Source organism: Acinonyx jubatus, chromosome E4, assembly GCF_027475565.1.
Source record: "Acinonyx jubatus isolate Ajub_Pintada_27869175 chromosome E4, VMU_Ajub_asm_v1.0, whole genome shotgun sequence".
In the NCBI taxonomy this organism is placed as follows: Eukaryota; Metazoa; Chordata; class Mammalia; order Carnivora; family Felidae; genus Acinonyx; species Acinonyx jubatus.
The window spans coordinates 42,959,387-42,976,264 of record NC_069395.1 but is presented as its reverse complement, the minus strand read 5'-3'; the positions used below and the strand labels follow the sequence as shown (position 1 = coordinate 42,976,264).

Sequence of the window (16,878 nt, the reverse complement as noted above, 5' to 3'; positions counted from 1 at the left end):
GGGAAGGAAGAGAATTCTTATCTCAGCAAGGGAGGACACTTTCCACATAGGAGTTTCTTTCCTGCATTTGAGGAAGGAAGAGCTCTCCCCACCCAGCAACAGTGCACTGACCACCTCTTACAGCCAATGAGAAACCATCACAACCTTGAACTTTTCTCTAATGAAATTTTGTTCAAAAACCCTCCCCAGTTTCTTCCTAAAACCTAATAAAAGCTGACCTTCCTTTTGTCTCTTCCAACTTGCCTGTTGCTTGCCATCGTTTGCTTGTCCTGAATTGCAATTCCTCTGCTATTCCCAAACAAACTCATTTTGCTAGCAAAATAACTTGCAATTTTATTTTTTGGTTGACACCCCCAATAGCCCCCTCCTGTAACCCTGTTCTGTGGAATATTACCCTGTTCCAGGTCCTGGGCTGCCCTGACCTGCAGGGCCTGTGCACTTACAGTCCCCACCCCCAGTCTTGGGCTTCAGAGGGCTACACTGACCTATGCAGGCTGCTCAGGTGTGGCCTGCATGCTGCCAGCTGGTATAGTGCTGCCCAGGGCACCTCAGGCCTGTGGAGCTCCAGCCAAACTTCAGCCACCTCAGTCGTCTTACGGTGGACGGTGGCCACCACCTGAAAAATCCTTCTGAAGCCCCAGCTTATAGTGGCGACTGTCTGTCCCCTTTTGGACTGGCTGCCTGCTGGGGTCCTGGGCTTCTCCAGTAATCAAGTCTCTTAGGTGTCACTTACTGGAGATTCCCTAGCCATCCTGCTGGGCCCCACTCAGGCAAGGCAGTCCTGATTCCTCTAGCTCTGTCTTCAGGCACAAGATATGTGCATTTATGTAGGTTAAGGCTTGCATTAGGCAAATGCCAGGTACTTGCAAGTACCTGTGTCCTGGTGGACAGGCCTCACATGACACTCACCCTTTTACAGGTCCCTGGCTACCCTCACCTGGTGACCCACACATGCACAGTCCCCACCCTGTAAGCATCAAGCAGATTAGACCCTCCAAGCTTGTGAACCTCTGGCCAGGCCCCAATCACCTACATAGTCTTCAGCATGGAGGGAGCTCATCTTCCAAAAATTGCTCTGAGCCAAAAGCTGCAAATGGGTGATAGTCAGTCCCTATGTGGACTTACTGCCTGATGGGGTCCTGGGCTTCTCTAGGGACCAGGACTTCAAGGTGTCTCCAAATGAAAGGTAAGCTGTGTTGCTGGCAGGTCCCCACCCGGGCAAGGCAGTTGAAAACATCCAGCTCTACCTTCAGAGGGAAAAATCGCACAATGCATAGGTAGGTCTTATGCATGAGGTCGATGCCTTGTACCCCCAACCCCCCCTCCTGTGACCCGGTCTCACCTGATATGCTCTGTTCCGGGACGTTGGCAATCATGACCTGCCAGCTGTAATGTACATTCCACACCGTCTGCCAGCTTTTGGCCGTTGGAATCCTCCAGGCCTGTGAGGCTCGAACCAGTTGCCTATCACCTGATAGCCTTCAGGGTGGAGAGAGCCCACACCCCCCCAAATTTTTCTGAAGCCCTAAGTTAAACTGGGAACTGTCAGGCCCCCTTCGAACGGTCTGAAAGGGAGCTGACTTCTCCAGCAATTAAGAATCCCAGCTGTGTCTTATAAGGGGGCATTCCAGCTTGTCCTAGTAAGGCCGTCCAGATTTCTCCAGCTCTGCTTAAAGGGGAAAATACACATTTGTTAGGTGAAGCCTTATAATTAGATAGATGCCTGGTACTTCTAATAGTCTGCTCTTGTGACCTGGCCTTACAAGACACTCACCTTTTCTCAGGTCCATGGCTACATTAACCTGCACAGCCCACATCATGAGGAGTATGTACCCCATTAGCTGTCCTTCAGCAGCTGGGGCCACCAGGCCTTTGGAGCTGAGACCCATCCCCAACCACCTGCACAGTCTCAAGGGTGCAGGGACCCAACACCCTGAACAGCCTCTGAAATGGGAGCTGGGCAGAGCCCATGAAGACTTAGTGTCGGCTGGGTTCTGGGGCTTCTGCAGTAATCAAGGTTGCCAGGTGTCCTTATTAGAGGATACTCTAGCCAGACCGCTGATTAAACCTGATCAGGCACTCCAGATTACTCCAGATCTCCCTTCAGTGAGAACGTCTATTTGTGTAGGTGAAAGTTTGGGATTAGGCACATGTCCATTACCTCCAAAGCCCCCTCAGGTGACTGTGTCTTGCCCAACATTGCCCTGTTCCATGTCCCTGGCTTTACCTGTGTAGCCTGTACATGAGCATTATGCACCCAGAAGCTGGACTTGGGCAGACGCAGCTCTCTAAACTTGTCAAACTCCCGCCAGGCTCCAATCACCCTCATAGCTTTTAGCATGGAGGGAGCCCACCTTTCAAAAATCACCCTGAGTGAAAGCTGCAAATGGGCAATGGTCCCCATGTGAACTTGCAGCCAATGGTGTCCTAGGCTTCTCTAGGGACCAGGACTCCCAGATACGTCTAGATGGAGGATATCCTGTCCTGCCAGTGTTCCCTCCCTGGCAAACCAGATGGAAAACCTTCAGCTCTGCCTTGTGGGGAAAACTCCATATGGGCTCGTAGGCCGTGCATATTAGGCTGCTGACTCATACTCTGAATAGCCCCATCCTGTGACCTGGCTTCCTTCAACATTGCCTCGTTCCAGGCTATCCTGACCCATGCAGTGGGCACATGCAGTCCACGCCTCATCAGCAGGACTAGGGCTACAGGGGATGCTCCAACCCTGTGAAATTCTGTTCAGAACCCAGTCACCTGAATTGCCTCAGGGTGTAGGGAACCCTCCACATGAAAGTCTTTGTCAGGAGGCAGCTTTAAATTTGTGACAGGTTGTGCTCATTTAGATTGGCTATCTGACGGGGGTCCTAGGCTTCTCCAGCCTCCCAGGTATCTATCATCCAAGGATATTATTTCCGGCCCCCAATGGCCAGACAGTCCAGATTCTTCCAGCTCTGCCTATGTTGTGTATTGGTTTGGTATGATGTCAAGTGTTTATGAGAAGGACAAACTGTTTTCAGAGGTAAAGTTGTTTTGATATAAGAATGAAGGAAGTTGTGTCAGGACATCATCATCTCATCTGTTCTCGCCCATCAAAACTCAACAACTCAGCTGCTGAGGGGCCTGGCTGGCAGCTTATCAATGAAAACAGATGATGTAACTGTCAAGGAGACATGAGACCATAAATAATGAGAGCTGTGGGGACTATTGGAGAATGCTTGCTCTGAGCAATCATAAACTTTGCTGATTTAAAATAGTCCCAAAGACCCTGAGACAATTAGTTTCTGCCCCCAGTAAAGGCAACTCTCTTAAAAGCAGGGGCAAAGCCAAGTAGCATCGTAGGGAAGATCATCTTGCCAAACAACACCTGTGCCCTTGTTCCCTAGCAACAAGCTCTAGCAACACAGAACTTTTTTGCACTGACTGCTGGATGTCAGTTTTCACTTGACTAAGCCTCTCTTGAGTGTCAACTCCTATAAAGTGTTAAAAAGAGAAATCCAAAATGGAGTCCTTTGCCCCCAACAACAACAAACCAAGATTTAGTTACAATTTCACCCTGTCCCAGGAATGTGGCCTTTTATTTATTTTTAAAAGTACTCTCTAACACCCATCATGGGGCTCTAACTCATGACCCTGATATCAAGAGTGGCATCCTCTTCTGACTGAGCCAGCCAGTTGCCCCAACAATGTGACCTTTTAAAAGTGAATCTGGGGGTACCTCGGTGGTTCAGTTGATTAAGCCTTGGACTCTTGATCTCAGGGTCATGAGTTCAAGCCCAAGCTGGCCTTCATACTGGGTGTGGAGCCTACTTAAAAAAAATTAAGTCAATCTGAAATTTCCTGATCGGCATCAGTGAGGTGATCTGCATGATAACAAACCCTGCTGGTCCCTCCCCACTTCAAAGAAGCTTTCCTGGCCTGAGACTAAACTTTCTTTTCTTTTGCTGATAATTTCCTTGCCCCATTCTCCCTCCTATAAAAACCTTCCATTTGTACAACTCCTCAGAGCATTTCTCTACTTGCTATTTGTGATGCTGTTGGATTCATAAATTGCTTAATAAAATCAATTAGATATTCTAATTTACTCAGTTAACTTTTTTTTTTTTAACAAAAGTATGCCTCAACTAAATTTGGACTTTATTCCTATCATCTCCCTTTTCCTGGGACAATAGTGTGGTTCATTTATCATTGGTTTGGGCTATAGCATTTCTTTATTGGCTTTATTAAAAGACATTACTACCCTGTGTGCAGGTGGCTTGTAAAATTCCCAGTGAAGCTGTGTTGAGAACATTTTTGGCAAAGACAAACTCAGTCGCTGAGCTTTAATTCACCTCCTCAAACAAAACAATTGGTATAGTCTGCAACCTGAACCAAAGTAATAATAATTAACAGCAGTCATTGCTGTGAAATATGTCATATTCCATTTAAATTTGAAACAAGTGATAAATTGTAATAAATTTATATTAACAAAAATCTGAAAAAGCCCATTAATGGCTTGACAAATTTTAAACTTAAGATACTGTTTACTATTTATGGCGTCTTATTGAAATTATAACCAACCTTTGAATAGACAAAATTGATTGGGCTAGTATAATTTGGATGCTAATGTTGTCCTGCAACAATTATCTTATTCTGCTTTACCATAGTACGAATCATTTAGAATCTTATTAGGCATCTCTCTGATAAAACATATATTGAACATACTTGTGAAAGGCAGCAGAACAATAGCAAATATACCCGACTTACGAACCCTTCCAAAATGATCCAAGAGGTGATTTAGGGATAGAACGGATTATATATTACCATCTGAGGATCCATAGAGACCTATTGAAGACTTTGGGCAAAAGTTAAAATTAAGGAAACTCCAGATATTGGCCTGATCAACCAATGCAGTCAATTATATCTTGTATTAGAGCAAGTAAGGAAGATCTTCTAGTGCTCTTATTAGAAGCATTAGAGTAATACAGATGCCAACAGGCAGAAAGGAAAAGTACCAGCACAAACAGTTATCTCCAGGGATGCCTGGGTGGCCCAGTTAAGTGTCTGACTCTTGATTTCCACTCAGGTCACGATCTCACAGCACAGGTCTCTCCCTCTCTCTCTGCCTCTCCTGCACTCGCATACTCTCTCTCTCTCTCCCAAAATAAGTAAATAAACTTAAAAAAAAAGTTATCTCCAGGTTAGGAAGAAACCCATACCCTTTTGCCTCTAAGGGCACCAATCTACATTTCAACCATTTTGACCCTCATAACATTAGCTAACTAGAAGCTAAAAGCCCATGATAATAGACAAAATTACAACAAATGATTAGTATGGAACCAATCAGAGTCATTGAAGAGAGAGCTAAAACCAGATAAGAAATGCCAAAAATTAGAATGGAATTCCAACAGATTTGGACACAGAAACTCAGTGGCTATTAGATTTGTGGTCCAAAGGAAGACAAAACCTGATCCTCACAAAAGTAGAGATTATGCACCTAAAACCCATTATCATTGATGCTAAAATGAATCAATACTCAGAACATCTGGGGAAAATAATATTAGTTTACAAAGATCTTTGTTTATATAGCAGCAAACTGGAGATTAAGATGACCTATACCTAATATATCATCTCTTAACAATATCTCCATGGAAAACAGTGAATGCTATTAATATATTTCATTTCATTATTATATTTCAGTAGTATGAAATTAGGACTATTAACTATGATTTATGATAGGGGCAGACATCCTTACTGATACATGTGGAAGCAACAAAACAAATTAAAAGTTCAGCCTAAAAGCTGTGCACTACAGGATTACAGCATTATTTACAGTATTTGTGTGAGGCAGAAAAACAGAACTGATTGACTTGATAAGAACAGCTGAGAGGCTAACTTAAGCTAAAGGCGATAGCTTTGGGCACCTGGGTGGCTCAGTTGGTTAAGCCTCCAACTTCGGCTCAGGTCTGATAGCACCATTCGTGAGTTCAAGCCCTGTGTCAGGTTCTGTGCTGACAGCCTAGAGTCTGCTTTGGATTTTGTGTCTCCCTCCCTCCCTGACCCACCCCACTCACACTTTGTGTGTGTCTCTCAAAAATAAATAAAACATTAGAAAAAAAAGATAAGACTATAGTTTTAAGCCTCATGTATATAGACATAACAGGCTTACACCTAATGAAAATAAACCAAATTAAAATAGACCATTTAGACCTAAATCTATAAGGCCCTTTTGATTCCCTAAACCATTTAGACCACCACTCTTGGAAACAAATTATAAAAATAGAAACTCAAATAAGAACCTGAGAAAGTGTGTACAGTGGCAGAGAAATGGAAACAGCCAAGCTTTTATGTTAGACCTATAGAAAATAAACCTACACATAACCACCAACCCATTTACTGTCAATACTAACTGCTTTATAAAACCTAATCCCATTAATAGACAAGCCACTGATAGTCCCCCCCATGGGGACTCAGTGGTCTCTGTCTCTTGGCCTGAGTCAGAGACAATCGCCCATATATTACAATGGCCATATCAATAGAAACCCCTTTTGCAAGCAGAGATATACATATACCACTATGTTGTTAGATACAGGGTCCCAGGTAATAATGATACAGGGATATCCTACTCATTTAGAAAATTTTAACAATAAAAATGGATTAATTGAAAGATTAGGAGGAAAATTAATTCCAGGGAATGGGTATATAGATTTTAACAATTGAGGATAGAGTGTGCATTAAAGCTAATTGCTTATAAATACCAATTTAGAAAACATTCTAGGAATGGAGGTAATAGGACATAAAATTTGAGGAAAATATTCAAGAACCCCTAAAGGAACAAATTATAGTGCTTATTAGTTCACATTATAATAACCCAATCAAACCTATTAAAAAGCTGGATGAGGGGTACCTGGGTGGCTCAGTCGGTTGAGTGTCCAACTTTGACTCGGGTCATGATTTCATGGTTCATGAGTTCAAGCCCCGTGTCCGGCTCTGTGCTGACAGCTCGAGGCCTGGAGCCTACTTCGGATTCTGTGTCTCCCTCTCTCTCTGCCCCTCCCCTGCTCATGCTCTGTCTCTCTCTCTCTCTCAAAAATAAATAAACATTCAAAAAATTAAAAGCTGGACGAGTGTTATAGGTTTACAGTAGATTTAAGAATTTAAACAAATAACCTCCCCAAATTAGGGGGCAGAACCCAGATATAGGCACTTTCATAAGCAATATCACTACTGAATCTGGAACTGATTACGTAGGAATAGACAAGGAGAGCTAACCCATGACTGCATTCACGTGAGAAAGCAGATGATATCAGTTTATTAGGTTACTAACAGAATAACTTAACAGCCAGTAATAGCCCACAACCTTCTAACACAAGACATCCAGTCCTTTCAGGAAAACACAACACACACACACACACACAAACCAGCACTTGTTATATGATGACACCTTTATTTGTGAGGATAACTTGGAACAACAGACTAGAGTCACAATACAGTTAATAGAATACCTTACACTCAGAGAATGAACAATTGACCCACATAATTTTCCAGGACCCCACACTACAGTAAAATTTCTAAGCATAATTTGATCCTCTGAAGGAAGAAAAATAACCAACACAGTTATAAAGAAGACAGCATATGAACTCCTACCACAAAAGCAGTAGCTCAGAAACTGATAGGACTGTTTGGGTCCTGGAAAGAGCACATACCACAGATGAGGATCGTATTAAAACATATTTATAAAATAACTAGGAAGAGTGGGAGGGGTGCCTGGGTGTCTCAGTCAATTAAGCCTCTGAGTCTTGATTTCTGCTCAGGTCATGATCTCACAGTTCGTGGGCTCACGCCTCGAGTTAGGCTCCACACTGTCAGCTTGGGATTCTCTCTCTCTCCCTCGCTCTCTGCCCCTCTCCCGCTTGCTCGTACACACACTCTCTCTCTCAAAATATATAAATGAACTTAAAACAAGAAAGAGTAGGGGATTCAGATGGACAGAGACTCAAGAGGAAGCCTTAACTTATTTCAGAAGTGCTGTCAGAACTTTTAATACATTGGTACCAGCCAGTGAGGATTCTAAATATAAATGAAAGTGCCTATATTCCCAGAAGATTGCAACATGGTGTTTGTGAATGAAAACACTGCAGGACCCCAAATTTTACCTGATAGCATTTGGTCCTAAGTACCTATGGTCCAAGAACAGGTATCAATCATTTGCAAGTCTCACCTGGGCGCTGGATAAGGCCCTATAAAATACAGAACCACTAACAGAAAATAAAACAATTATACTTAAATTCTAACAGCCTATTCTGGAGTGAGTAAAGCAGACCCCTGACAGAGGGGAAATACTTCTGACCAGAAAGCTCTAACATGGAAATTGTATATTTCTGGGTGTTGATTTCCTATGTTAACTGAGGAAATCCCAGCAATGCCAGTAGTGGAGTCTCTGGAATTTCCATGGGGTGAGCCTATCCAAGCTCAAGCAGTTGGGCAATAGGAACCTTGATCCGTAGAGCTCAACAACACATGCCTCCATGACACCACAGGGAGTACACTAGCAGGCTTCAGTCTTGAGGACTAATGATGGTCTTACCTGACACAATCAGGCTCAGGAGAATCAGTACAATATGTTGAACTAATGGTCATAAAATGGAAGAATGAACAATCTGAAAGAAAATCAGAATGAGGTATACATTTTCTCATACTCATGGGCAGAAGCTAATTGAATAGCAATTTTGGTCAGGAACATGGTGGGAAAGTGGAAAATAGGAAATAATGCATAGGGTAAGGACATAGGGTAGAAAATAGCACCATATGACATCTCCGCACTCATAACACATGTCTTTGTACCTGAGAAGGACAACTCCGAAGTAACCAAATTTAATAACTAGGTAGGCAAACTCAACAGGTTTAGGCAAAGATTCCTAAAAAAAATTTTTAACGTTTATTTTTGAGAGGGGGGGAGAGAGAGAGAGAGAGCGAGCGAGCAGGGGAAGGGCAGAGAGAGGGAGACACCGAATCCAAAAAAGGCTCTAGGCTCTGAGCAGTTAGCACAGAGCCTGACATAGGGCTTGAACTCATGAACCTTGAGATCATGACCTGAGCCAAAGTCCAATGCTTAACCGACTGAGCCATCCAGGCACCCCAAAGATTGCTAAAATTTAACTTAAAAACAAAATAATTCATGGCAAAAGAAAAAATCATTTCGAAACCCAAACATACATAAACAAGAAGAACAATGGAATATACAAACTGAACCCATAGATGCAGCAAATATTAGGATCATTCCACGGGCACATCATCAAACAGTTCATGTTGGCACATATGGCACTAGAACATGGATAGAGAAAATAAACATGTTTTACCTACCAAATACCTCCAGTTTGAAAATTTTAAAAAAGGTGAGAATTGCCAACAGTTTAAAGCTTAGAGGTCATTCATTATTGAATACTACAGAAAAAGTCAAAGGTGACAGACCCTCCCAAATTATGCAGATTGATTATATAGGACACTTGCCTACATCACAGAATAAATTGTATGCTTGAACCACTGTAGAAACATCATTAAGAATAGGATCACCCTATCCTTGCAGGAAAAATTATTTTTAAAAATCCAGCAGTAGAGCATTAAAATCTGGATGATATCCTATCCATCATATAATCAGATCACGGCACCCACTTCACAGGAAAGTGAATACAAGAATGGGTTAAGACAGACATAATGTAGAAATTCCACTTACTTTATAGTCCTACCACTTCTGGATCAATTGAAAGGCGTAATGGCTTGCTGAAGCAAAAGCTTAGGTCGCTTACTAACAATCTAGATATGGAAGCTTGGACTAAAACTATCTGGGAGGTGACAAGATCTCTAGGCCATAGTTACAGAAAGATTGAAAAACTCTGATTGAATGACAATTACAGGAATTCACAGAGATAAGAACTAGCAATAAATCACACCTCAGAATCTACATCAAAAGGCAAGGTATTAGTTTTAAAAAATAATGATATATATAGTGTTCGGGAAATTATAGCACCTGTTACTAATAAAACCTAGAGGGTGACCAAAGGAGAAGGCATATTACATCAAATTAAACAAAATAATAAGATGCCTCTATAACAATTTCAGGATGGGAGAAAACATCTTTTACTGTATCAACATTACATGCCTAATATTTAGCCTAGCATGATGCAGGGTGATTATGCCTGGGGAAATATTAGCAATAATGGCCATAATAACTGTATATTTTGCTGAGTGGCAAGAACAACAAGAATGAACTAAAAATTTATAGGACACCTACCTTTATTTTGCAGGTGTGCAAAATAAAGAGTTATTTTTAAAGATGCTGTGCATCTTTAACTCTATCAGTATTACCAATTGCAACTGGAGTTATTTTTAAAGATGCTGTGCATCTTTGACTCTATCAGTATTACCAATTGCAACTGGAGTTATTTTTAAAGATGCTGTGCATCTTTAACTCTATCAGTATTACCAATTGCAACTGGAGTTATTTTTAAAGATGCTGTGCATCTTTAACTCTATCAGTATTACCAATTGCAACTGGAGTTATTTTTAAAGATGCTGTGCATCTTTAACTCTATCAGTATTACCAATTGCAACTGGAGTTATTTTTAAAGATGCTGTGCATCTTTAACTCTATCAGTATTACCAATTGCAACTGGGTACCATATTCATTGCAGCTATGGATACTCTTCTGATAGCTCCAGCAAGAGTAGTCGTGCCACTCTTCCAAAGTGAAATGCAACCTTCTGGCCCAGATACAGCCTAACTGTTTATGACATCCTCTACTTTCTTCACAGATTACCATCTTGGTCACCTTATTACAACTGAGAACTCATCGGCATCACCAACATCACCAAGCCCAACCTCTCCATTCCAACCTTTACTGTCAGTCCATCTACTTGCTGAGAATCTTTCAATCAATGGAGAAATCAAATAGTAAGGAAGCTGATGAAGCAGTAGAAAGCTCCACAAGAATCAACAAGTTTCCTGAATAACACTCCCTACTAGACATTGACTTGGAAGATGAAGATTCACCTGAATTACTAACTTTGCTATTATAACCCAGTGTATATACCAAGACAACCAGGTACTGACTTTTCTAGTTTTCCCTTGTCTTATTGAATGGAGTGCAGCATTGGACACATGGCAGAGTTTCTATGAAAACAATCCTGATTTAATTCCTGATTTTCTTTGTGTGCTAGCATTTTATTGTAAAAGAGCAGCTGCTTAATATGCAGCATAAGCAATTACAACTTTAAATATAAATAAGCTAAAATTGATCATTTACTGTACTCCCAACTTACACTGTTTAATCTGTATTCACCTATGAGAAAATGAACAAAAGATTTGTGGAAATCATGTCCAGGCTTTAAAAGAACAGAGATACCTTGTAAAGTGTATAGAAGACATATAGAAAAAGCATTTATCACATATCACTGTCGTTCACAGCATACATGAGGCTTCTGTCTTAAGCCACATATTTCTAAACCAAGAATATGGGAACTTATGTTAATAAAACCTGTCCTGGTTATGTTGGAACTTACAATAGTAGGCTATGTTCTGAAATTTAATATGCAGGATTTTCAAGCCAGAGATAGATCCCCAAATTGTGGTCCACTTTATCCATCGTTTTTATGCTGAATGTACAACCCACACCAAAAACAGATTCACTAAGAGAGAGGAGACACTTAGTTTATTGTTGGACTGGTAGGAGGTTTAATTGGAAGAACAATGATAGCTGACTTTTCTTAATTCCAATAGAGTTATTTCAATTAAAAAAAATTGAAAACCAGACAATCTCAATTTAACACCATGCAATGGCAACGTGTCGTTGGGTACACAGATGGACAAAATTAGCAATGTATTACAAAACACAAATAAATTTCACGTGAAAGTAAATAAAGCAATGGAAAACAGCATAAAACAGTTGGAGAAAATAGTAAAAGTAATGAAATATAAAAAAGGACATAAAATATCTTTCTTTATAGATTGTCAGTTGTTGCAGTGAAGATTGGTTGATATGTGGAATACTCAGAAGAGCTATAATCTTGGGGGCAATCCTGGTCACCTGAGATAACAGACAACCCAACCAGAAGTAGATACCATATACCCTAATGGCTGTGATTCCTTGGGCAACTGTGAAATTAGAATATTGGCCTTTAAAGTAAAAAACATGATAATGGGTTTCCACATTTTTCTGGTTCCCCAATATCGACAAGGAGAGTAGAACTCACAGGCCATGGAAAGCCCCCTTATAATTGAAGGAAACACGTTCCTAAGGATATGTTGTTGGAATGGAAGCAAAATACCTTTATTATTGCTAGACTGTTGATATAAGTACCTATGACTATGGCCTTGATGTCTCTTCCACCAGTTATATATAACATAGGAAACTGACCAGGATAGTATGCACTAAAACAAACTTCACCCTAACCTATTGGAGTCAAGGGAAAAATAAGGACCACATGATGGGATATGTAAAACTACAACAGGTAATGAATCCCACAATAGAAAGAACAAGATGTTATTCCAGATCAATAGAAGATAAAGGAACTATTAACACAACTGGAGAAATATTTGACATTGTACCTCTTCAAATTAACCCAAGAAGTGTAAGTCATACATTAGAAAACTTAGGGCAAGTAAAGGCACATTTGGAAGATGAGACTAATAATGTCAAAATAACTTCAGGAACTGAAAAGAACAAAAACATGACTTCCTTAAAATAGCAAGAGCTGAATCTGATATTATGGCAATCAAACACATGCTTGTTAGTGCAATGCAAGTTTGTACCCCAGGAGCTTTATGCAAATGATATTTACTTGGAAATGGATGTACAAGTAGATGTACGAAGGCCTGACATAGAAAGTGGTAGAGTCTGGAAATGATATAAGGACATCTCATTTAGTTAGGCATGTGTAAGGCTTGTCCTGTATATGGTCACAAATGGAAAGATTCATTTTGTGGAAATCTCAGCTAAAATTGAGCATAACGTGGAATCAGAATGTCCAAAGGGTATCAGTTTTTTCATGACTCAGGACCTTCTTAAAAACTTAATCTTTGCGGGGCGCCTGGGTGGCGCAGTCGGTTAAGCGTCGGACTTCAGCCAGGTCACGATCTCGTGGTCCGTGAGTTCGAGCCCCGCATCAGGCCATGGGCTGATGGCTCAGAGCCTGAAGCCTGTTTCCGATTCTGTGTCTCCCTCTCTCTCTGCCCCTCCCCCGTTCATGCTCTGTCTCTCTCTGTCCCAAAAATAAATAAAACGTTGAAAAAAAAATTTTTTTAAATAAAAAAAAAACTTAATCTTCATTCCAAGAGATCCCAAGACATTGCTTAGTCACATGCTTTATCACGTTTCCTTCTTGACCTACTAAAATAAGTAGACAACCCACAAGAATGGTGGAAGTGGTGGTTGTGGTGACGGTGGGCTGGGATTAACATTTATTTATTCAACATATGCTATAAGTCCAGTGTTATATTAGGCTGTTACATATTTTGTACATTGACACAATCATTCTGAAAGAGTATTGTTTCTCCCTTTTACAGCTGGGGACATGAGGTGCAGAGAGTGAGTGTAAGTGGTCTGTCCAGATCACACAGCTAGTAAGACCCAGAAATGGAACCTGTCTGGCTCAGAAGCCTATGGTCTTTCCTCTGTATGCATTTCCTCCTTTCACTAGAACTGGTTAGTAGTTTTATAAACTGGAATTATCTGGCTAAGAATTATTTTTGTACAATGCATTACAGCCCACAGAAAAGCATTCTCTCATTGAATCATCCTTGTCAACATAATGCCAAGATGGCTCCTTCCTTTAGTTCTTAAAAGATTTTGTGTATCAACTTTAATTAACTGACCTCACTTAGAAGTATAAAGGTATTTACTAGAAGGTTTGAATTAATAAAAAAAAAAAAAGAGCAATTCCACAGGGGTGTGTGGCATTACCATCCCGCCCACTTGAAGATGGTAGCCATACTGCAGGGTTCTGAAGTCACTGACATATGGAATATATTATATCACAGTATTATAGTTCACTTCTGCTCTGGATTGGAAGTCATCTCCTCAAGACCTGCTCTATATATACACCTCATCTCCATTTGGCTGATTCAGGCAGCCTTTGTGAGCAGGCCAGTGGCCTTAAAAGCAGCTTCTTTATCCACCCCAGAATTATAGATCAGGTCTTTTTGGCTGACTGGCATTTCTCCCATGCCATTTAGGGCAACATGAAAGGCTAGTATTTTGGGGGGAAAATATGCAAAGAGTCCCCCCTACAACATTGGTGTTATATACCAGCGTGTCTTTTATGCCAACCTACATGGCAGCAAAGAGGCCCCAGAGGGCAGAGCTTATTTTCCATTGTCCTTGAACTGTGTCCTCAGTTTGCTTTCCACCTTGGTGGCCCAAAGTAATGAATAAATCATGGTCCTCCATGGTGAAGTTCTACTAGCCCCAAGGTAAGAATAGAAACCATCCTGCCCCTTCCTTCAAGTTAGGTGGTGTAATGCCCATTCAATAGATGCAACACAGATTCAAACATGTTCAATGATTTGCCCAAGGCTACAGAACCAGTGGCAGGGCAGGTCAAGGCCAGGGTCCTTCCAGACTTCACCTTAGATTCTTATATATTCTTGGATGGGAAGTGAATCAAAAGCAAAATAAAACTTGTTGAGTGTTCAGTTTATTTTTTTTAAATAAGTAATGTGAGTCAAAAATAACCAGAATAGAAATAAACTTGAGTTTTAAGATACAAACTAATTTTTAATGAGAGTAATCAAATTAATTATAAGATGATTTATAGCTGTGTCTTGTGAGAAGTCTAATTTGTACCATAATTCATATTGTTTGATAAATAATACCATGAGAGCATCAGAAATGAAAAAACACACCACACTTTCATTATGGTAACAAACTATTTTAATATTCCATATTTCACCTCAGACTTTATTTACATGCATAGGGGAGTTTTGCATAATTGACATTCTATTGTATTGCTCCATTGTGAGGCTGCCTTTTAAAAAAAACTTAATATAGTACAAACACATATTGATTTATAGTAATCATTTAAAATGACTGTATGTCGATTATGGTATCAAAGATTGTTTAGACATTTCTTTTTTACATATTTTTATTTGCTTCCTCTTATTAATATGAATAACATTTGAAGAAGCTACTCCAAGCACATAACTTCATCCTTTTGCAAATAAAAAATTATAGTTGTTGCTTGAAATATGTGAGATATGTGTCTATGTGTGTGAATATTTAATTTTAGTTCATTAAAGGAAAGTTAAGTTTAGAAAAGAAGAAAGAAGAAAATAGATACCACCTTATAATCCCAACACCTAGAATAATTGCTGTTAAACTGTTATCATAAAGATGCATATTCTTTATGTGGTAACCTTAATAATAATTGGAACTCACATGTATGTATGTTATTAATAATAGCTTGGGTCATAGCATAATATTGTTTCTGCATCACTTCCATATGTGAATATTATCTCATGTTATTAAATATTTGTTTGTAGCCTTCACCATGATTTATTTAATTGCATCCTTCTTGTTGGACATTAAGTGTTCTTAAAAAAACTCTCTATAATTAACACCACCACAATTATTTTGAAATCAGTCTTTGTAAACACATTTGGTTAGTTTTGTCAAGTTAAATTTCTAGAATTGGAATAACTGATTTAAGGGTTTTTAAAGAATTTGATATATATTACTATTTGCTTCCCAGAAGAGTTGTATCATGTAAACTTCTCCTTTCTTTATATGAGAGTGTATTTTTTCCCTCATGCTGGCAAGAGGCAGTTTCTTTATTTAAAAAAAGAAGAAGAAAAAAAATCCAAAACAGCTGTTAATTTGGTAGGTAAAAATGGACTCCTCTGTATAATTTTGAATTTTGATGACTGTTTCTGAAGCCAAATATTTATATTCCTCCATTTGTGAATAATATTTTTATGTGAATGTTATGTTATTTATGTAAAAAATTTTGCAGTATTCACTTTCTGTCATTTTTAAAAAGCTTTTATATAGATTAATGGTATTAATTCCTTTATTGCATATGTCCTATGTATTCCTCCTTTTAAATTATACTTTCAATTTTGTTTATGGGAGATTTTTATGAATAAAAATTTTATTTTTTTACTTTTTTAATTCTGTTTTTGACAGTGTGTGTGCAATCAGGGGAGGGGCAGAGAGAGAGGGAGGGGGAGCACCTCAAGCAGGCTCCACGTGGGGTTTGATCTCACAACTGTGAGATTATGACCTGAGCCAAAATTAAGAGTCAGAGGCTTAACTGACTGGGGAACTCAGGCTCTCCTGATGAATAAAAACCAGATCTTTAAGCATTATAATTTATCAGGTTTTTTTGCTATAGTGTTATGCTTAGAAAGTCTTTCCCTTTCTGAGATTACATGACTTCACCTTAAATTTTCTTTATTCTATTTTTTAAAAAAAATTCATCCCTAATTTACCTGAAATGCTTTTGATACATAGCCTTCCTTCACTTAAATTGTATGTGTACATTGAAGGTGGTTAGAAATTTCCATGGACATTTATTAATGTCAGTTGTGAAAAAAATGTCAGTTGTAAAATATTTGTATGTGTATATAGGAATATATTGTTGGTCAAGTATTCATTTATACATATTTGGATACATTGGTTAAATATATATACATATATATACAAATATACATTTATATGTGTATATAAATATGGTTATACATGTGTATATATAAATGTATTAAATGACAACAATGATACAAGAGACTGGAGAGAGGAATTAGAATTATTTTGTTGTTACAAGGTACTCACACCACCCAAGAAGTGGTTTAGTGTTATCTGAAAATAGACTTGAATTAGTTATAAATGTATACTGCAAACTCTAGGGCAAC

The 16,878-nt window shown here is 39.4% G+C and overlaps 1 long non-coding RNA gene across 1 annotated transcript in view; it reads right to left on the bottom strand.

Moving 5' to 3' along the window:
• LOC113603821 (uncharacterized) overlaps positions 1-6,393 on the bottom strand; it is a 49,190-nt gene extending 42,797 nt beyond the window's left edge. The window contains exons 1-2 of the long non-coding RNA XR_008293061.1: positions 1,343-6,393; positions 1,126-1,247 (exon numbers count right to left, since the gene is read on the bottom strand). This is a non-coding gene — a long non-coding RNA (uncharacterized LOC113603821). The remainder of the gene's footprint in view (positions 1-1,125; positions 1,248-1,342) is intronic.
• Between the last annotated feature and the right edge of the window lie 10,485 nt (positions 6,394-16,878).